The 22,613-nt window shown below is 38.8% G+C and overlaps 1 protein-coding gene across 3 annotated transcripts in view; it reads right to left on the minus strand.

Moving 5' to 3' along the window:
• Positions 1-22,613, minus strand: part of LOC127417556 (neuroligin-3-like) — a 242,388-nt gene that overhangs the window by 92,942 nt on the left and 126,833 nt on the right. The gene's annotated exons all lie outside the window — the stretch shown is intronic.

Raw genomic sequence — 22,613 nt, forward strand, 5'->3', positions numbered from 1 at the left:
ATGTGTACAGTATGCAAATTTAATGCATGGAATATCTTATGACATACTGTACTTAAATTGCCAAAAATGTGCAGTGTCCAACCAGCGCACACTGTGCAATATTCTGTATCCCACAATGCAATGCACAGGACAATATCAGTGTGAGGAATGAACTGACGGAAAAACATTTTTATCACTCATTATATATACTTTATATTGTGTAGTATACTAGTTTTCCATTAATAACATAGAAGTATTCAGTGTATACTAGGGGTGTAATGATCCATCGATCTGGACTGATGCATCGATCAATTAACCAACAATGCGGTGTCATCAATACAACACGTAAAAAACAATGTATATATATATATATTTAAGATGCACCTTTCTTTTAACGCTCTAATGCAGCCACGTCCATACATATTTCCATCATGTGATGCAGCAACCTTATTATATTCAGCTTGCTTTATAAGCACTAAAGATGCTTCTTATGTGGGCAGGGGTGTAGATTCTGGAGGGATGGGGGAGTGACCACTAATAATCAAAACAAGCAAGTACAACCACCCCAATATTTATACTATGATGAATTGAAACATGTAAATTCAACACGCTGCAACACCCCCAATGTTCAAGCCAAATCTACGCCCTTGCATGTGGGACATGAGTTATTGAAGTTGCGCTGTGCTCTATCTGTGTGTGCACAACTCAGCAACAAGGCTGCCATATAACATACTGTACAGTATGTATAAATGTGCTATATATGCTATTCCAAACATAACCAGTGTTGTCTCCACAATCAAGGGGCCATGAATAATGGGTAAATATTCACAGATCAGTTGCATGTGATGCCAAATCGATGTCTAGCATGTTGACGTTAGCATGTTAGCTTGTAAAGTGACAGTACTGTAACTCCTGTTTATTATGTAATAGGATTGGGACATTATAAAGTAAGGGTAAGTGCTGTTTATCCACTGTCGGAGAGGAAAGCTAACCATCTTGTTCTCCAGATCCATTTTTATTGTGCTTTCATCAAGAACAAATCAATTAAACAGCATGCAATATATTAGCATTTCAAATAAAGCATGTTTTTTAAATGTTTCTTCCTGCACAGAGGAGCGTGTAAAGATAAGGAAAATAGGTTTAAAACAGAACAGCCGTCCTGCACATCTCAAGGGCATTATCAGACATTTTGCACTTCATTATGTCACTTTAAACTGATGTGGAGTCTCATGCTGAAATCACTTACATTTGTGCAAAACACATTGCCGCATTTTTCTTCTCAAATACTTGTTAATATGCACAACCAAAGACATGCTTGACATGAGATTACTTACTGGGAGCCAGAGATCACCCAAATACTGTATGTTGCAGACTTGTATATATGTGTTGAAACTAGAGATGTGCAATAGATTGGTATCCATATCAGAATTGAATGATATTACATTGCTTCTTTTTCTATACCATCTATACATCCATTAATCCATCCATTTCTTTCTTTCTTTCTATCTATCCATCCATCCATCCCAGCCATCCAGCCAGCCAGCCAGCCAGCCAGCCAGCCAGCCAGCCAGCCATTTATGGATATAACAAAAACACACAGCAGATGTTGTTATATACAGGCAGCAATTCTTTTATGTACAGGAACACATTTCCTTTCAAATTGAGGATATTCATGATAATGAAAAAAATAAAAAAATAAAAAAATAAAAAAATAGACCCTGAATTATTACAGAAGACAAAACAAGCCACAGGCTACATTTAAAAATATACAGTATTCTTCATGGTATGAGGATGTATTTTAATTGGAAATACAGCAGCAAATGTTTTCTTTGCAAAGCAATTAAGATTTTTTAAAAGATGTTTTCACGCATCATGGTTTTATGCAAGGCTGTTGTAGAAGGCTTGTGTGTGTGTGTGTGTGTGGCTGGGGGGGGCTGACCTTGCACAAAACATTTAATTCATGCTTCAAATCCTAGTTATTGTGTCAGTAAATTGGCCAATGCCACCAAAATGAAACGTTTTTTTGTCATCATGTGAGCCGTATTGGCCAAAATGTTTAGATGTCTTTTCACCATGGCAGTCAACCCTGGAAATGTTTGTTATATACAAAATAAATTTTTGTTCTACTTTTTTGTTGACACTGACTGCTTTCTGTACTATACAAGAATATCAGTTTTGTCTAGATGAATGCTATTGTGTGTCACACTAAGCTTTTTAGATACCGATTTCAACAGTAGGTAAAAGTTTACTGGGAAAAGTCAATAATGTACAATACTGTAGTACACAGAAAAAGGATATGCACATTTGTATGTGTACAGTAAATGTATTTTTGTAGCAACGTGTTACATGTAAACAGAAAATTCACATTTGCATGTCAATTTGTACACATTGCTTACATGTAAAGTCATATATAGTCAACAGAAAATGACATCCATGCAAAAAAAAAAAAAAAAAAAAAAAAACCTGCAACAATAAAAAACCCTGCGGTCCTCACAGTACGTAACAATGCAAGTTACCATCTTCTCGGTGGACATCCTGTTGCTCTTGTTGGTCTGGCCAGAGATTTAGCAGACATCACAAACATTCCATGTCATAGATATTTATGGAATATACATGTGTGTCTGACAGATTTTGATAATTGAATGGATCATTTTGCATGTGTTGGCTCACATGATGAAAGAATGTTAAGAAGTTGTGAAGAGTATGACAATCTACTGAGAATCAGTTTTAATCAGCAAGCCATGTGCATTTAGTTATTGTGCAAATTGTAGACAATTGAACTTACTCTTTTGCACACATATGCCAAAAACACATGCAAATTGCTTAAATAAATATGACATTTAAATCTGGTGTGAACAAAAAACTAATTGTTCAGAGATATGAACTTAATGTTTTGAAAAAAATAAACTCATTCGAGAATTGAGCCAAAGCGATTGAGAAAAACTATAACACTATACAACCATGTGTGTAGGCAAAGAAGCATGTTACACTGTTTGATTTAAATCATAACCTGGTTGGTTGGATTGTGAATTTTTTATCGAACAGGACTCCAAAAGTTAATGGTGAACTATAATCTAAGTTATATTCTTCCATAGGCTTCACCTCAGTGGTGTATTCTCTCTCCTTTACTTTTTATTTTATACACTAATGACTGTAGACGTGGGTATGATAATAGACATACAGTATTCTGAAGTCTGATGATACAGTCATTGTGAGTCTTTTGGAGAATGACGAGATGTCTCATGGATAGGGTGGCCAGACGTTTCGTTTTTCCTAGGACAATCCAGTATTTAAGCACTTTTACTAGTGTCCCGACTTATTCTGAAAAAATTGTGTTTTGTCCCGTATTTCCCCCCTCCTAAAATTACTCTCTTGCCTATGCAGCTTTCTTAGTCACATGAGTAATCAAAGGTAGCCAAGGATGTGGCTTGTAAAACCAATAAAATCACACCATGATATTTGAAGTACATGATTGGATTAAACTATCCAATCACAATCCCCTGTCAATAGACGTCCAGTTAGTGAACTGATTGAAGAGTCAGTTTAAAAAAGCAAACAGATGAAACTGCGGCTGGAATGATGTCAAGGATGCGTGCATGTACATTTAATGAGGATCTTCAAAAAGAGTTTACATTTCTAAAAAAGGAGTCACAGACAGAGCCTAGTAAAGTGAGGTGTGAGATTTGTGGAGCTCGCTTTTCCATTGCCCATGGAGGCTGCACCAACATCGCGCAGCATGTTCATACAAAAAAGCATGTGGATGCTGCTAAAAGTAAGTGTGCCTTACCAAGTGTTAGAGATTTTTGTTTTTGTTTTTTTGTGAAGTTCCAAATCTGATAAGGTGCACGCAAGTGAAGGACTTTTGCTTATCATTCTGTTGTTCACGACCATAGCTTTGCACATTCATGAACTGAGAAAAGTTTTGCAGGCCAGGCTGGGGGAATCGTCCATACCCTCTGACATTAAAAAGCAGTTGGATGCCCTGGTTGAAGCTGGTGATTTATTTTGTGCAGTGAGAAACTTTTATTCAGCATCAGTGGATTACCTCCAAAATTGGAGCCACTCATTGGAGAACACAAAAAAACTTGAGTGGGCCCTACTGAGAGACATCCCAGAGTGGAAAGACATTCAGAGCAGCCTCGAACACTTCTACTCCAGAATCCCCGCTCTCAGTTTGATTGACGAAACCATGCTCTTTGATGAATGGGCTTGCGTGAAAAACACTGTCACTCTTCGCATCACTGAGTGGAACATGAACAAGACAGCCGTGTCTGAGAGATGGACAGACATTTTTCGTGAGCTGGAGAGCAAGACCATCAACTTCGGAGTCTTAGCCAAGGTCGTGGAGTTTGTTTTATGCCTGCCTGGGACATCTGCATCTGTGGAGCGTGTGTTCTCATTAATGAATGCAGCATGGACACCGGATAAATCTCGAATCAGTGTAACAGTCATGAAGGCAATGCTTTTCGTATGTCTTAATTTTGGATTGGACTGCTCTACATTTTACGAAAAAATCTTGAAAGACAAGTGCACACTGAGAAACATTGCTGCCAGTGAAAAGTATAAGGTGACAACAGTTACAGATGCGGATGCACCCTCTACTTCGCATTGATTTGCACCTAGGTAAGGATATGTCAATTTTATTTTTGCTGGGAGGAGGCTGTCCTATTTTTCACAAGCAGGAATCTGGTCACCCTACTCATGGACCAGTGGTGGAGGACTTTGCTTCTTGATGTAGAAGTTGTTGTTTGACAATAAATACATCCAAGACAAAAGATATGATTACAGATGTTCGAAAGTCTGCCACCTCTGTTCCCCACACAACTATATATTGTGTGAATGTAAGTATTTGGGGACAATTATTGATAATAAATTGAATTGTGATGCCATCTGTAAGAAGGTTCAGAAGTATGTAATGTCTTAATGATATTGTTTTATCAAAGTTTCATAGAATTTGTTGTCTCTTGTTGTGGTGTGGTGTGGTGTGGTATAGCATTACACTGACCAGTAATAACAGGCTGACAAAGCTTGTTAAAACTGCTTCCAAGGTAATTGGAGTGTAACAAGCTCAGCTTAAGGAAATCTATAACAAACAAGTAATTGAGAAAGTGAACTCAAAACTCGATTGCTCTGATCATCCACTTTATAAAGAATTTGATCTACTGCCTTCAGGTCATAGATACAGAACTAAAAGATTTAGGAACTCATTCCTCCTTGTTGCAGTTGGCAGATTAAATTCATTCTAGTTTTTGACTTAATTATTCTATAAATGTTTTAATTTTGAGAGATGTATGTACCTTTTTAAGTATATTTTGATGAATCTCCATTGCTCCTGACCTGAATACTGATTTCTTCTCTCATTTTATTATTGACTAGTGTGTTCTGATGTTTTAATGTGACACTATTAATGTGACAAATTTCCCATGGGGATAAATAATAAAACTAAACTGGATTTACAAACCACTGGGGTCATACCGAGGTTGCACTGACATTCTTGTTTTCTTTTCTGCCTGTTATTGCTCATGATGATGTTTTGGTAATGTTTTTGAATGTAGGATATTTACAGTCCTGTACAAGATTTCACACTCATGTAGAGAAAATTAGTTAGCGGCTATAGAAAATGGATAGATAGATGCTGCATGAGAACACTGTATATGTCTATTCTCTGTAATCTCCAATCTATGCATTTGCAGCATCGTATAGGCTCTTGTGATGATGGTACTTCTCAGTTCGATGATAATGCAATATACAATTATTCTTGAGTGGAATGGAACATGTCAAATTAGAAAAAAAGCTTGAGAGGTGACTTCCAATATCAATAGCACTTAACATCAGGTGATGAAACTCAGATTTAGCTGTAAGAGCTTTTGGATTTATTCATATAGTGATAAAAATCACTCTTGTTCAGAATGCAGACTGAAAGAAGGCGAATGCTTACTGAAAATAAATAAATAAGTAAATAAATAAATCCTTAATCAGTATTTTTGTCTTGTTTTCCAGTAAAATTACACTATGTACACCTTTTGTTCCTGGGTAGTAAGTGTTATTTCCTAATTGCTTATGCCTCAAAAGTATAGAAAATGGCTATTATTCCCCACAAACTTTGCTTTTGTGACCAGGACAGTGATATTTTGAAATGTACCTATTTCCAATGAGAAAATGGGCGAATTTGTGTCTTTTCGTTCCCATAAAGTCAGAAAAAAACAACATATGAATCCAAAATCCTTCTTTTTCTGTGGTCCGACGAAGACACCAGCTTTGACCTTTGCCTCAGACAGCTTAGGGAAGAAGTCTTGAAGGTACTTGAAGGCTGCCGACACCTTATCTAGAGCTCTGACATATTGTTTCATAAGGCCCAATTTGATGTGCAGTGGTGGCATTAGCACCTTCTGGGGGTCCACCAGTGGCTCCCACTTGACGTTGTTCTTCCCCACAGAGAACTCGGTCTGCTGTGGCCAGTCTTGCCTGTGGTAGTGCGCCTTGGTGTCCCTGCTGTCCCAAAGGCAGAGATAGCAGGGAAACTTGGTAAAACTGCCTTGGAGACCCATCAGGAATGCCACCATTTTGAAGTCTCCTATGACCTTCCAGCCGTACTCATCATACTTCAAGGCATCCAGCAAGGTCTTGATGCTGTTGTAATCCTCTTTGAGGTGCAGTGAGTGAGCCAGGGGAAGAGACGGGTACTGTTTTTTTTACTTTATGTGAACGAAAAGACAAATTCGCCCATTTTTCTCATTGGAAATAAGTACATTTCAAAATATCACTGTCCTGGTCACAAAAGCAAAGTTTGTGGGGAATAATACCCATTTTCTATACTTTTGAAGCATAAGCAATTAGGAAATAACACTTACTACCCAGGAACACAAAATACATAAATACAAAAAATAATAATAATTTGTTACACAGTGTTATCCATACATCCTAAAAAAGATAAATTCACTTGAGATGCATAACTGCAAATATATTACAGTAAGACTTATTTTCAGACAATTTATCTTAAATTGAGTCTTGCACCATTTACAAATTACCACGTTTTTATTTTTTTCATTATATAAGCATATGTAACACTTATTTAAGTTAGATTTATGCTTGAAACAAGAAAAAGCAATTTCCCAATAAAGATAATGAAAAATAAGCTGAATTCAAAGTATATTCTCTAAAAACAAGTCTTGATATCTTATGCAATTTTGCTTCTCAAGTAAATTTATCTTGTTTTAAAAGGTATGCAATTTCTTGACCACTAGTGGCAAAAATAAGGACTCTTTACAAACAGGCTTTTTTATCAAAATATTCAAAATTATGAAGCTCCAAAAATCACATAAGTCATCATAAAAGTAATCCATAGGACTCCAATGGTTAAATCAATGTCTTCAGAAGCGTTCATCAGTCAATCTCCACTGTAAACATTCACTTCCCCATTCTTCTACTTCTGTTTTTGGTGATTCACATTCTTCATGCATATGCCCCCTACTGCGCAGGGAGGAGAATTTATGGTAAAAACTGACTTAAATATTGATCTGTTTCTCACTCACACCTATCATATAACTTCTGAAGATTTTGATTAAAACACTGGAGTCGTATGGATTACTTTTATGCTGCCTTTATGTGCTTTTTGGAGAGCCAACATTTTTGCACCCATTCACTTGCATTGTATGGACCTTCAGAGCTGAGATATTCTTTTAAAAATCTTCATTTGTGTTCAGCAGATGCAAGAAAGTCATACATATCTGGGATGGCATGAGGGTGAGTAAATGATGAGAGAATTTTCATTGTTGGGTGAACTATCTCTTTAAGTTGTATCTGCATCTCAAGCTGGGAATAGCAAGTATTTTTAATATAACAAATTAAACACTTAATCTCTAAGGCTGTTTATTTATTTTTACTGGACAAGAAGACTAAGTAATGACTAAGATGATATATATATATATATATATATATATATATATATATATATATATATATATATATATACACACATGTTCAGATTCCACCACTGTAAAACACTTTTTGGCCAGATCACACACACGCACAGATATCGATCGATACAGCAACAATGACATGACATTGAGGTGCCGGGAGCTGACGCTGGAGTATGACCACATTAAATATAGAGCAACCCCCACCAGAGATTTCCTCACCTTCTTTCATCATTAAAGCCATCGGACGGTTTGCGCACTGCTGTCCGTCCTTTGCTTTGCCCTCAGTTCATCTACTCTGTCACCTGGACAGCACGTCAGACAGCCTCGTTCTGTGCATGCTTTGAATATGCAAATATTTCCACTCATTTGTACATTTCGTGCATTCCCAAGTGTCTAAAACATGCTTACATTTTACGACTACTTTCGGCTCAGGTGTCAACTCGTGTGCTCTTCAGGATTCGTACCCTGGTCCTTTGCATCGCAAATGCAACACTCTGAAGCCAACTATCGCATAGCATCAGAAAATTTGCAGTATAGCATTTCACTATTCATTTGCAAGTGAACTTTTCCTTTAAAAACAATTAGAAATAGGACAATGACATAGAATTTATTTTTTTTTTTTATCAAAGCAGTCAGTTTGACTGCAAGTACCGGCACTACACCTGCATTGGGAGTTTCTGCACTGCGTTTCTTCAAACATCTGAACTAAAGACTTCCCCCCCCAAAGCCTCTTATTATCAAGAGGTGAAGCTACCACCTTTGATCAGGGCTGAGCGGCACTTTGAAGATGCTCTAAAATATGACCGTGTATGCATGCTCCCTTAGACTGATTAGCTTTGATAAACCCCCGTCTGATGTATGCAACAGTTTCGTACTCTTGTAGCTCTCATGCACAAGCTTACACTTAGCGTAAAAGCCTTTCGTTGTATTTGAGATGTCTTAAGAGAGTGGCCCCCACCCCAGTGGACACACCTTCATTCAGTGGCAATCAATGCTGGATGTGACTGTTTGGGAAGTACACCACTAAAGTGGGGCCATTCAATGCACACCACTCGTTTGTCATTCACAGGGTTCCTGGCTGCCCGGAGAGAGCATGTCATGCAATTATATTAAGAGAAGCACTGTCACAGGACAGAATGGCAAACAGCTGGGCCATAAGCACCCTGATTTACTTTGCGCCACTTGCTGCATACTGCTAAAGACTTGGGACTTTAGTGGAAGCGATCTGTTTTATCAGTCCCAAATATCCTGGGTCATTTATCCTCGCTTATCAACGTTATGGGTTTTGCATCGCCACGTTCCACCATGGCACATACATATGACAGGTTTTTATGTCTTTAGGGTGAATACACTTAATGCGTTATAAATTGCATGTCCATTGCAATCTCATCAACGGCTCATTTTGGCTGAATTGAAAATCAAAATGGCAAAAATATATTTTGTGGTGCACACACACTGCGCTTTGTGTGATTTAATAATAAAGAGTTTGGGCTGAGAAGCCGTGCGTCAAGAGCTCTTACAGCTATTAAGAGCTCGGAGATGAAAAGGCACTCATCTAATTTCAATCCAAGTATGACATACATCTAATACTGTCCTATCATATATCTGCAATCATAAATTCCATGCCAATCACTCAATCACTAGCGTACTCAGCGATAAAATATGCAATTCTATAATTATAAACAAATCATACAAATCACAAAATGTGAGGCAAAAAATGCCCTTGTAATGAATTCTTCTGTTTTGTTTTTTTTGTAACATCTGATATAGTTCTTAATATTCTATTATAGTACTCACTAACATACTCATATTATATTATAATATATAACATATTATGGCATCAAATTAGTGGTCGACCGATATATCGCCGAGGCCGATAAATCGGCCGATAGTATGACTTTTTTCATTATAGGCATCAGCCGATAAATTTTCCCGTTTGGCCAGTTTGTTTCTTGAGGGCGCTGAGAATCACCCGCTTGCATGTGAAGCAGCTAAGTCATGTAAATGACCAGTCACGGTTCTTTTTGTTGTTACGTGCCATCATGTTATTACAATAATAGACCGGTGTGCAACACAGTGTCATTTAAACGGTCCGCATATCAGAGCTGCAGCAGACGCAGCTCATAATGTTAAAGTGCTCACCTGTTTCATTCTCCCTCTCTCTCCTCAACAGTTCCCTGTAACTTTTAACTGTCTTGTCTAATGATAAAAAGGCAAATATCAATAAAAAGAATAATAATGCAGCCCAAGGTAAAAGCGCTTCATGTGTGCTATAAGTAAATGTCTTATTCACTATGCACTGTATGTACAATTGGTTTGATTTGGTATTTTTTGAGAAAATGTGATTGTTAATGCGCACATGCCATCCATGGTTGCTGGACTACTGTGTGTACTGTTATTTCCTTCCTAATATATGAACAATTTCTTCATGGGCAAATAAATTACTAAAATTTGATGACTAAATGGAAATCTTAAGAAACTGCTGTCTACTATTTAAAATACAATATTATTTTTTTTAGCTTTGTGTGAAATTGAGTAAATATAGTGCTAAATAAGTTTATTTATTTATTTTGTTTAGCAATTATATGTTTGTTATTTACTATATTAAGTTTTGTGATATATCAGCATTGTATCAGCCTATCGGCCACCCTGCTCTTTGGATATCGGCATCGGCCATTAAAAAAAACCCATATCGGTCGACCACTAATTAAAAAATAAATTAATGATGATTTAAAGGAATATTCTGGGTTCAGTACAGGCAGCATTGTTGCATAATATTGATTACCACAAAAATGTATTTCAACTTGTCAATCCTTTTTTTTTTTTTTTTTTTTTTTTTAAGCTCACATCTGGGTTACAGTGAGGCACTTACAATGGAAGTGAATGGGCAAATCCATAACCATTAAAACCATTAAAATACTCACTGTTTCAAAAGTAGAGCCATAAGATGTAAACAACATGCATGCTAACATGATTTTAGTGTGATAAAATCACTTACTAAACTTTTCTGTGTAAAGTTTTCATTTCTAATTTTCGTAAACCCTAAAACCCTTAAACGACTGTTAAAACAATGATTTATATTTACAGCTCAAATAATACACAAGTTTAAACAGAAGTATTAACGTAAGTGTTTTTATAAAATTATAAGTTTCACAACTCTGCCTTTAAACCCTCCAAAAATTGGCCCCATTCACTTCCATTGCAAGTGCCTCACGGTAACCTTGATTTTATTTTTTAAAGAAAAGGAGGGACAAATCAAATAAATTTTTTTTTTCTTTTTTTTTTTTCTTTTTTTTTCAAATCAATATTATGCCACAAGTGCTGTCGATTGAGCTTAACTTGTATTGAACCCAGAATGTTCCTTTTATTGTTAGGGTAAGAGGTAATAAACTCTCACTCTTCAGAATTTGTAATAATGAATGGATTAAATTGAAGTATTTGACATAAACTGATGAGACAGAGTTAATGTTTTAAATGGTTAGAAAAGAATATGCCCTCATATAGGTAAAAATTAAAATAAAATCCAAGGGGCTAATATTGCCCCTTCATGTAAAAGTCCATTTCTGACACTGGTCTCAAGGGGGCGTTCACAGTGAACATATTATTGTGTTAGTCTGCATTGGTTTTTAATTGTTTTTCTATGCAAGCATGTCCTAGACAGATGTCTTTGACCATTGTGCTACATCTCGCTGCTTTTTTAAACATCGCAAAAAAAGCAGCATGTTTTTAAGACGCATTGTGAAATTAAAAAACTTCAACTGTTAAAAATGCAACACTTGCATTCTCATTGATTTGTTGTTTTGCATCTAGCTTTTTTTATTGCAAGAATGCATCAGTCTGAATGGTCCCTTGTTTACTAAGCCCCCGAAATCTGATTTACCTAGTGCTAAATGCGCTGAAATAGCCCTGCGCTGGGTTTAAATCAAGTCTTTGGCATTCTTTTCAGCAAATTCTTTTTTTCAGGTCATTCTTTTCAGCACATTCTTTTCTTCAGGTCATTCTTTTCAGCACATTCTTTTCTTCAGGTCATTCTTTTCTTTTTGCCTTTCTGCAAAAATTAGGCCTAGTATAAATTGCACTGTATTCACAAAACTTGGAAAGCAGATGGCAAAAATCATCGCAGCAGTAATTCATCAAACAATTGATCAAATGCTAGAGAAGAGCATTAAACTAGGCATTTATCCAGATGCAGATGTCCGATGACCTGCAAAATGGGGAATTGTGCAATGCAAACTGCATTCAGCAAAACATTTCTGGTCTTGTTTGTGCCGTTACCTTCTTTGCATAATTCAATTAGTGAATCAGGTGCTAAAATAAAGCAGACAGTGTGTGCATATTAACCACACAATTAGTGGCACCAATTCATTTGTAGTGAACTCCCCCCAACAGCTTGAAAGATTTGTGGAGTTTCTTACAGTAATGAAAGTCTGACCAACCAGTCTACAATGATGTGTATGCAGACCATCCCAGCAATTTGTGGGAAAAAAACCCAGGCCTCATCCCATATTTTCTCACATGCCATTCATTGCATGCTGGAAGCACATCTATCTCACTTGCCAAACCTCTAGTTGTGGCCTCTTCTTTTCCGCCCCTCCATCAGAGAGCAAGCAGCAATGAGATGTGAATGGGCCTCAGTGTTCAGAGAGTCTTAAAAACAGCGCTCTTGTTCTAGCCTCCCCCCAACTTCCCAGACACATCATTGAGGCGGCCAGCGACTGTCTTTGAAGAGAGGACTGTACAGTGATACAAATGGCAGTGCCGCTCTTTCAGGAATTCACTCTCCGCCTCTGCCCAGCCCCTTTTCCTTTCAAATGCCATATTTTTCTGAATTCAATAGCCTGATGGGGACCGGGATGTGTGGGAGGATAAGGCCAGGAAAGAGCAAATTGCTTCCCTGGAGCGAGGGGGTGTGAAGTTTGGGAATTTAGATCAGTGATATTATTGTGAAGGAAATCTAAATGAAGACATTTTCATTAATTGAAATAAAAATTAAAACTAACATGACTGGAAAAACTTAAACTTAGGCAGCTGTGAAAATGTTTTTAAAATAATGTTTTCAAAAATAAATACAATGAATACATCAATAACTTCATGCAAAGTGCAAATTTTAGTTACAGTTTTTATAGTATATTTTAAAATTGTTAACACTTTACAATAAGGTTATATTAGTTAAAATGAAATAACAAAGAACATTACTTTTACAGCATTTATAAATCTTGGCTGATGATTATTTCTACATACTAATATTTTTTACATTAAAAGTTGTATACAGTATGTTAACATTAATGCATTATTAATTAACATAAACAAACAATGAATAATAGTATGATACATTTTGATAAATTAACATAACCAAGATGAATAAATACTGTAAAAAGTAATTGTTCAAAATGAGCCATTGTTATTGTATAGCTTGACAGCCCCAGTCCTTATTCTCTTTCAATATATGGAAAAGAGTGGAAAAGAATTCACCTGTTGTGTTCTATGAGAATGAATAAATAACAGAATTTAATCTATTGATTGAACTATTATTTTAAGATAAGTCTCCTTTTAATCTCATTGCTGTCTAAGAGAAACAATTGAAATATTAACAAGATCTCATTTGTGATTCTTTTTTCCTACGGGTGAGCTTAACATCGCTAGTAACGGAGGAAGACAATAAGGCAGGGTGGAAACCACAGGTGATGATGCAATGCAGTAGTAGCATTTGACATCAGCCAGTCTGTCTTCCTCTATTTCCTTCCCTGTGGATGCCATCTAACAAGGCTGTCTGTGTGTCCAGACTCTCTGCCAGTCTCCCAACCCTGCCTGCCCAACCTCGGCTACACAATCACTGGCCTTTACAGTCCCATAACCCACCATCCACCTCTACTTTCTCTCCTCAGAGCTGAACAGAGGGGCTCTGGCATGTGGATGCCAAGGGAAAGATAAGGCCACTCTCATAAAACATAAAGAGTCAATGTGTTCCTGCCTGTCTTATGGATTCTCAATCAGGGATACATTTCCCAAAAGCATCGTTAGCCAACTATGGTCGCAAGCTCCATCGTTAGTAACATAGTTCAAAGATTTGGTGTTTCCCGAAACTGTAGTTCTAACGAACATTCACAAGCAACATCGCACAGCCATGTGGTTGGAACTACAGCTCTTTACCTGTGGTTAGAAGCATAGTTTCTTGTTAGTTATCTGTGTGGACACCATTTGACATCACTGAGGCTTCTATATCTTTCATTCTGTCAAGTCTTTGACCACGTTTACATGCATTTAAGAAAATTATTTATTCTAGGGTTTTGTAGAAAGCGGCATTCTGAAACGTCACATAAATGCGAGTGCAGCCGTTTAAGGGATTGAAGGCTGTTAAGCTAAAGCACTTTATCACACATGGTTTTTATTGGAGAACATAGCTTTTATGTGTTTATGTTAACATATTGTATAAGTGCCATTAATATGTTTTCGAAGAGTGCACATGTGCATATATGCTCAAGTGCGTCGGGGGAACAGCGAAGTTCAATGTAGAGGGAAACCCATCTATTGCAGAGCAATGCATCCGTCGCATTCCAAAGTGTGTGCCGCTTTTGTGTCTTCATCAGCTTTCTCCCATTAAATGGCTTTCTGGTGTACGTGTATGAGCTATTATAACTTTAAATTTGCGGTAGTTATTACTCCAAACCTGTGTAATGTCTTTAACGACAGCTCAACCAACGTGGTTCGAATAATGGATGTGCGACATACAGTAGTTACCACGGTTTAGGGAAACAGTCGTGACTAGCTAGTTAATTTCTACAACAATGCATCGTACTATGGCGGTTATGCGGTGAGTTTTGTCACTGTATGTGAAATGCACCCCAAATAAATTTTATTTTCAATTTGTCCATTTCAGTTTTGTTTTATTTTTGTGGGTTTTCACTCTATGATTGCTAGTTTAAATGTAGTTTTATCAGTGTTGTCTCGTTTCAGTTTATTTTGTTTTTATTTTAGTTGTAGTATTTTTGATCTGCCAAAGTTAATGCGTTAACTAATACAATTTTAATATTTTTATTGTTGTTATATTTCTCACGGTTGTCTAGTTTTATTGATTTTATTGAGGTGGCAGGAAGCTAACCATTTTCTCTTTGCAATATGACTTCTCAGATGTAAAATGGAATAAACTATAATCAATAACATCTTAGTAAAAACAGTTCAGCTGTTATCGCTGAACAGAAACATGACTGATTGGGGATGCTAGATGATCAAGTGTAGCAACCTACTTAAATAGAATGTGTTGCCACTGAACAGCAGATGTTAATGCCTGTGGATTTGACTGTGCACTGGAATTGCCATGATCCAGATGTAAACAGAGAAATTAGATCCATTCCAAATCTTGCTCATTGATTAAACATATCAATGCATTTAATTGGCATGGGCTTGAGTATTTATTTAATCTGGTTTTAATTTAACGACTTCTTCTAGTCTGGTTTAAGCTGGTCTATCTGGTCTGTCAGCCTGGCTATACTGATAAGGGCCCAAAATCACTCTAAAACCAGCAAAGCAGCAAAGCAAAGAAGCTAGTTTACTGGTCATAGCTGGTATAAGCTGGTCTAGCTGGTCTCCCAGCCTAGCCAAGTTGATCTTCATCTGGTCTTGCTGGCATCCCAGTGTGACCCAGCAGACAACTGCACAAAATCCTTTCAAAACCAGTGTACAAATAAAATATTTTAAACCAGCCAAAGCTGGTTTACTTGTTTAAGAATGTCTAGCTGGTCTCCCAGCCTGACCAAAATCAGAATGAGCTTTATTGCCAAGTATGCTTACACACACAAGGAATTTGTCATGGTGACAGAAGCTTCCAGTGCAAGAGAATGCAACGTATATACATAAACGCTGCATTCATAAGGTAGATGGCCTGAGGGGAAAAAAAAAAAACTGTTCCTGTGCCTGGCTGTTCTGATGCTCAGTGCTCTGTAGCCGGCCAGAGGGCAACAGTTCGAAGAGGAAGTGTGGTGGGTGAATGTGGTCAAGAGTGATTTTACCAGCCCTTTTCGTCACTCTGGATGTGTATAGTTCTAGCAGGGTGGGTAGGGGAGTGCCAATAATCCTCTCAGCAGTATGAACTATGCTTTGAAGTCTTCTGATGTCTGACTTGGTAGCTGAACCAAACCAGACAGTTATAGAAGGGCAGAGTCTGTATCAGCAGCGCCTGTGACAGGTTGAACTTCCTCAACTGGCGAAGGAAGTACGACCTCTGCTGGGCCTTTTTAAAAATTGAGTCTATGTGGGTCTCCCACTTCAGGTCCTGTTAGATGGTAGTGCCCAGGAACCTGAATGGCTCCACTGCTGCCACAGTGCTGTTCAGGATGGTGAGCGGGGTTAATGTTGGGGTTTCCCTCCTAAAGTCCACAATCATCTCCACTGTTTTTAGCATGTTCAGCTCCAGGTTAATTTGACTGCACCAGACAGCTAGATGTTCAACCTCCCTTCTGTATGTAGTCTCATAGTCATCTTGATGAGGCTGATGACTGTAGCGTCATCTGCATACTTCAGGAGCTTGACAGAGGGGTCCTTGGTGGTGCAGTCATTTGTGTAGATGTAGAAGAGTAGTGGGGAGAGCACACATCCCTGGGGGGGCACCAGTGCTGATTGTACATGTGCTGGAGGTGAATTTCCCCATTCTCACTAGCTGCTGCCTGTCTGTCAGAAAGCTGGTGATCCACTGAAAGATAGAGCCGGGAACAGGGAGCTGGGTTAATTTAGTCCATAGGAGAGCGGGTTGATGGTGTTAAAAGCCGAACTGAATTCAATAAATAGTATCCTTGTATAAGTCCTTGGTCTGTCTAGATGTTGAAGTATGTAATGCAGTCCCATATTGACTGCATCATCCACAGACCTGTTTGCTCCATAAGCAATTGAAGGGGATCCAGGAAGAGTTCAGTGATGTCCTTCAGAATGGCCAACACCAGTCTCTCAAATGACTTCATGACCACAGACATCAGAGCGATGGGTCTGTAGACATTAAGTCCTTGATCTTGGGTTTCTTTGGGACGGGGATGATTTTGGAGTGTTTGAAGCAGCAGGGAACTTCACACTGCTCCAGTGATCTGTTGAAGATCTGTCTGAAGATGGGGGCCAGCTGGTCAGCACAGAATTTGAATCAAGTTGGTGAAACACTATCTGGGCCCAGTGCTTTTCTTGTCTTCTGTTTCCAGAAGACCCGGCAACATACTCTTCGCAGATCTTAAGTGCATGTTGAGTTGCAGGAGAGGGGAGGAGGGTGGTGGCAGGAGGTGTACATGTTTGTGTGCTGTGAAGGTCGGAGCGGGTGTGGGTTGTGTGACTGGACTTTTAAAATCTACAGTAAAACACATTCAGGTCGTTAGCCAGTTGTTGATTCTCTACAGTGTTGGGGGATGGTGTCTTGTAGTTGTAGTCCTTTGTCAGTCTGTATTTTGCTTGATTGTACAAGATTTTATCCCCACTTCTGTAAGCATCCTCTTTGGCTTGACGAAGCTGCCTGAGTTTTGCTGTAAACCTTGGTTTGTTGTTGTTGTATGTTATATAAGTCCTAGTAGGAATGCAAATGTCCTCATAAAAACTGATATATAATGTCACAGTATCTGTGAGTTCATCCAGGTCTGTGGCTGCAGCTTCAAAAACACTCAAATCAGTGCAGTCAAAGCAGGCTTGTAGTTCCCTCTCTGCTTCATTGGTCCATCTTTTTACAGTTTTTATTACAGATTTAGCTGATTTTAGTTTCTGCCTGTAGGTCGGAAGAAGATGAACCAGAAAGTGATCAGAGAGTCCTAAAGCTGCACATGGGACAGAGCGATATGCATCCTTTATTGTTCTGCAACAATGATCCAGTGTATTTCTGTCTCTGGTGGGGCATGTAATGTGCTGTCTGTATTTGGGCAGTTCACATGTGAGATTTGCCTTGTTAAAATCTCCAAGAATAATAATAAGTGAGTCTGGGTGTTGCTGCTCCATGTCTGTGATCTGATCAGCCAGCTGTTGCAGCGCTGCATTCACACATGTGCGGAGGAATACAAACACTCACAAGAATACACGAGGAAAACTCCCGCGACAAGTATAAAGGCTTACAATTTATGAAGAGCGCCTCTAAATTAGGACAGCACATCTTCTTCAGCGTTGTTACATCTGTACACCAACACTCGTTGACGTAAAAACATGTTCCACCGCCTCCTGTTTTCCCCGTTAACACTGCGGTGTGATCCACTCTGAACAGCTGGAAGCCCAGTAGATGTAATGCACTGTCCAGCATGGCTTCACTCAGCTAGGTTTCTGTGAAGCACAATGCAGCTGAATTTTCAAATTCCTTATTTTTGAGAAGTAATTCGTCCATTTTGTTAGGAAGAGAGCGGAGATTCGATAGATGGATGCTTGGCAGCGTGGTTCGAAAGCTGCTTAGATGACCAAGCAGAAAAGTGCCCAAAACCCCAATAAAACCAGCAAATCAGACCAGTCTGATCATGCTGCCAGGCCAGCTAATATCAGCAAACCAATTGAAAATAAATAATTTTAAACCAATCTAAACTGGTTTACTGGTCATAGCTGGTTTAAGCTGGTATAGCTGGTCTCCCAGCCTAGCCAAGTTGATCTCCATATGGTCTTGCTGACATCCCAGTGTGGCCCAGCGCACAAGTGCCCCAAAACCCCTCTAAAACCAGTGAAAACATAAAACTTAGCTGGTTGCTGGTCTTAGCAATTTTCCCAGCCCTGCCAAACAGACAAGTGCCCAAAACCCCTCTAAATCCAGAAAATCAGACAGCCTGATCATACTGCGAGACCAGCTAAAACCAGCAAACCAGTCTGAAAATAAAACATTTTAAGCCAATTTAGGCTGGTTTATTGGCCTTAGCTGGTTTTAGCTGGTCTAGCTAGTCTCCCAGGCTGGCCAAGTTTATCTTCATCTGGTTTGGCTGGCATCCCAGTGTGGCCAAGGAGACAAGTGCATAAAATCCCTCTAAAACCAGTGAAAAAATAAAAACTTTCAAACCAGCCTAAGCTGGTTACTGGTTTTAGCTGTTTGTCCAGCCTGGCCAAGCAGACAAGTGCCCAAAACCCATCTAAAACAAGCTAATCAGACTAGCCTGATCATGTAGTGAAAGCAGCTAAGTCCAGCAAACCAGTTTGAAAATAAAACATTTTAAGCCACTCTAAGTTAGTTTACTGGCCTTTGCTGGTTTAAGATGGTCTAGCTGGTATCCTAGCCTGGCCAAGCAAACATGTGCCCAAACTCCCAACAAAACCAGCAAACCAGACAAGCCCGACCAAGCTGTGAGATCAGCTAAGACCAGCAAACCATCTTAGGCTGGTTTAAGCTGTATTTGTCAGCAGGAATATTTTCATTGTATGGAAAAAAAGGATCTATAAGACTCTGAAAAACATATTTTTTTTGCTCCACAGAAGAAAGTCATACGGGTCAGAAACAACATGAGGGTCAGCAAATGACGACAGGATGTTTATTCCTATGCAAACATTTTTACGTAAACAAAGAATGCAGTTGTGGATGGAACTCATGCCAGGCGGTTGCTGTGGGCATGGCTTGTGGTTGTCCTCATTCTGCGTCTTGTGTTTTGCTAACAATTTGTCATGATTTGAAGGTGAAAACATTGTCCAACTCTAAGGGGGCTTGTCGAGCGTGTGGCTACCTACAGAGCAAGCGTATAGTCCTATTGGAGAAGCAATAAAGGAGTTCTAGCTACTATACTTCCTTGTCAACTACTTTTCTAACATCAGTGGCATACAGGCACGAAAAAGGAGACTACTCCAAAGCTGTCCAGCTCTAGAGAAGATTACGGGGAAGCTGCCCGCTGCCCGGTGCCTCCCAGTGTGCTTGTGTGTTTGAATGGGCTGGAAGTGACGGTGTGCGGCGGGGAGGTATGGATATTAATCACGGTGAGCTGTGCAAGCCTGGATCTGCTCGAGAAGATGGATGCGGTGTGAGTCCAGTGATGTCACCCTGATGAATGGCTCGCCGATGTTGAAGGAGACTTGCACATCGCCTCTCATTTCAATTAGTTCCCAAGCACTGCTACCTGCTCCGTCCTCTCGCACAGGTTACAAACACACACACATACACACACACAACTGTACACACCGTAGACCAAACTCACCTTTGTCAAGCTGAAGTGACAGTAGTTTTTTTTCCTAAACAGGCTGCACTGATACAGAATCATTGCTCGGGAAATAGACTGTCCACATTAATGTCCCAGTAATTTGCAGTCTCTATTGTTGCCTTCATTACAACATGCACAAGCATGGCCACTTATTTTCAACACTCACTTCAATTTGTTGCAATTCAAACCCCAATAGAGCTTGACAATAAGGTTCCAGAAGTAAAAATGTCATGTGCATATCCATAGTGAAATTGACAATAATATATAAACCTTTCAAGACAGGCCTAACCTGAGTGCTGAGATTGTTAATGGTACTGTATATGCCTCTGTAGCCATAAATCAGTGTGATTTCAATTTAACGATTACCAAAAAAGGTGTTACTTTCAGAAGTCCCAGTGCAGTACTGTTAAAAAAAAAAAAAAGGACCGTAAATTAGTTTTGGTCTCCAAGCTTGACTAATGAGTAAAGAGAGGTTTTGGGCACTTCTCAAACACCTAAAAACCAGCTTAAACCAGCTAAGACAAGCAAAAAAAAAAAAAAAAAAAAACTTTTTTCAGCTGGAGTACTTCACTACCGACAATCCTATAGCGAGATCCATCAAACCATGCAAATGGAAACAGGGTTGTGGTGAGTTTTTGCAGGTTAGCGAAGGCTAGCAGGCTAGCAACATAATGTTGGTTCATATTGGATGTTGTAGCGTCTGATATAAAATAGTTGGTTTGATAGAACGCTTATATCAAACAGCTGCAATAAAGAGGAAGATGATGAAAAATAGGCCAAAATTCTTCACAACAAGCTTAATTAATTAGCTATAGCTAAGTTTTACCATAAAATAATACCACTATCAAAATGTTGCGTATTTAGGTATTCAAGATCTGCTACAGGTTGTAGCATTAACACATAAAAATACATTAGCAATGTTTTCTGATTTAAATATTTATAAAAAAGGCACAACAACCCAGACTGATTCAGAATGCTTCATAGGATGAATATTTCATTCATTCCTTCCAGGGCCATTTAACACCATTCTGGCGCCCTAGGCGAGATCCCTATTGGCACCCCTGTCGAGGAGTGGGGGGTGAGGGAGGTGTTTGGGGTGTGTGGTGGCGGCCTCCTCTTTGGTGCCCCCCCCAGCAGGTGGTGCCCTAGGTGACCGCCTAGTTCGCCTGTGCCTAGAAATGGTCCTGATTCCCTCCTAAGTAAACAGTCTTGTGCCACTTTAAAATCAAATGGTATAACAGTGTGATCAGAGATGGGGATATTTCAGTTCATCCAAGTAACTTTTGAATCTGCTCACCAAAAAGATTCGTTCACTGATTTGTTCAGTCACCATTTCTGCAGATGACATCTTTGTGCAATTCGGCGGTGACAAATGGGTTGTTTTCAAGGGTTACGAGTGAGTCACTGAATAATTTAAATAACTTCCAGAACAAAGGCTGCTGAAAAAGTGGGTGGTCACTACTGAGCTTGATTTGGACGTTTGTAGTACAAACAACCTGCGTCAGACTGATTCTTTACGGAATAAGCATGAGTTGATAAGCCCCTGCATTTGTGATATAAGTTACAGCTCTGAGCCACTGATAGCAGGACAAGAAATAGGAAGCACGTTTTAAACCGCAGGTCTGGGCGGACTGACGTCGTACCTTTAGAGTTGATCTGTCTAGTGAGTAAACGTTCTTCTCCACTCGACGTAGAAATGGCCTCTCTTTAAGCCCAGACTTTGAGATCAAGAGGCTCTGCTTGTGCAAAGCAAGCACTGGGCAGGGGATTTGATAAGTGTCCCTGGGGCTCTGAACTCCGGCTTAACACATAACTTGGGCTCTGAACCTTAGAAGCTTTTAATCCGGCTAAATAATGTGAGCACATTTAATGCCCTGTATATCGGATGAGACCCTGTATATCATGATGTTGCAATAATGAGCTGGGCATTTGCACCGACTGAACCCTGCAAATAACCTTCTAAGTCTATTAGCCAAAAAAGCCAGTATGCAACACTACATGTGATTGTTCTTTCAATAATTAAATGGCATATACTGATTGTACCATATGTTGAAAATTCAGAAAAAAACATAAATTTGAATAGTGAAAATAGCAGAGAAAATAGAGAGAATAGAGAGAAAATAGCATGTATTAGACCAAAATTCCTTTATCTTTTGTATTACGGTGTCTAAATAAGAGCTCCCCAATAAATATTTGCGATCAAACCTAAATGAAATCACTTGAACATGACATACTTGTAATTATGACTTTAGAAGAGGGAAGTAGGACTGAATAAACTATAACATATGCAGCAGGTAATCAGAATGATTGCAAGTATAATTTGCTTAACAGTTCTAAAAACAAGAAGTTAAAGGGATAGTACACCCAAAAATGAAAATTCTCTCATTATTTACTCACCCTCATGGTATCCCAGGTGTATATGACTTTTTTTCTTCACCAGAACACATTTGAAGAAAAACAGAAAAATATCTTATCTCAGTAGGTCCTTGAATGGAGATTTCTCCCCAAAAATCACAGACAGTAAGCATAAACTTCATCCATATGACACCAGCTGTCAAATGAATGTCTTCTAAAGCAACACGATCACTTTTGGTGTGAAAAAGAT

Source organism: Myxocyprinus asiaticus, chromosome 27 (genome assembly GCF_019703515.2).
Source record: "Myxocyprinus asiaticus isolate MX2 ecotype Aquarium Trade chromosome 27, UBuf_Myxa_2, whole genome shotgun sequence".
NCBI classification, from domain to species: domain Eukaryota; kingdom Metazoa; phylum Chordata; class Actinopteri; order Cypriniformes; family Catostomidae; genus Myxocyprinus; species Myxocyprinus asiaticus.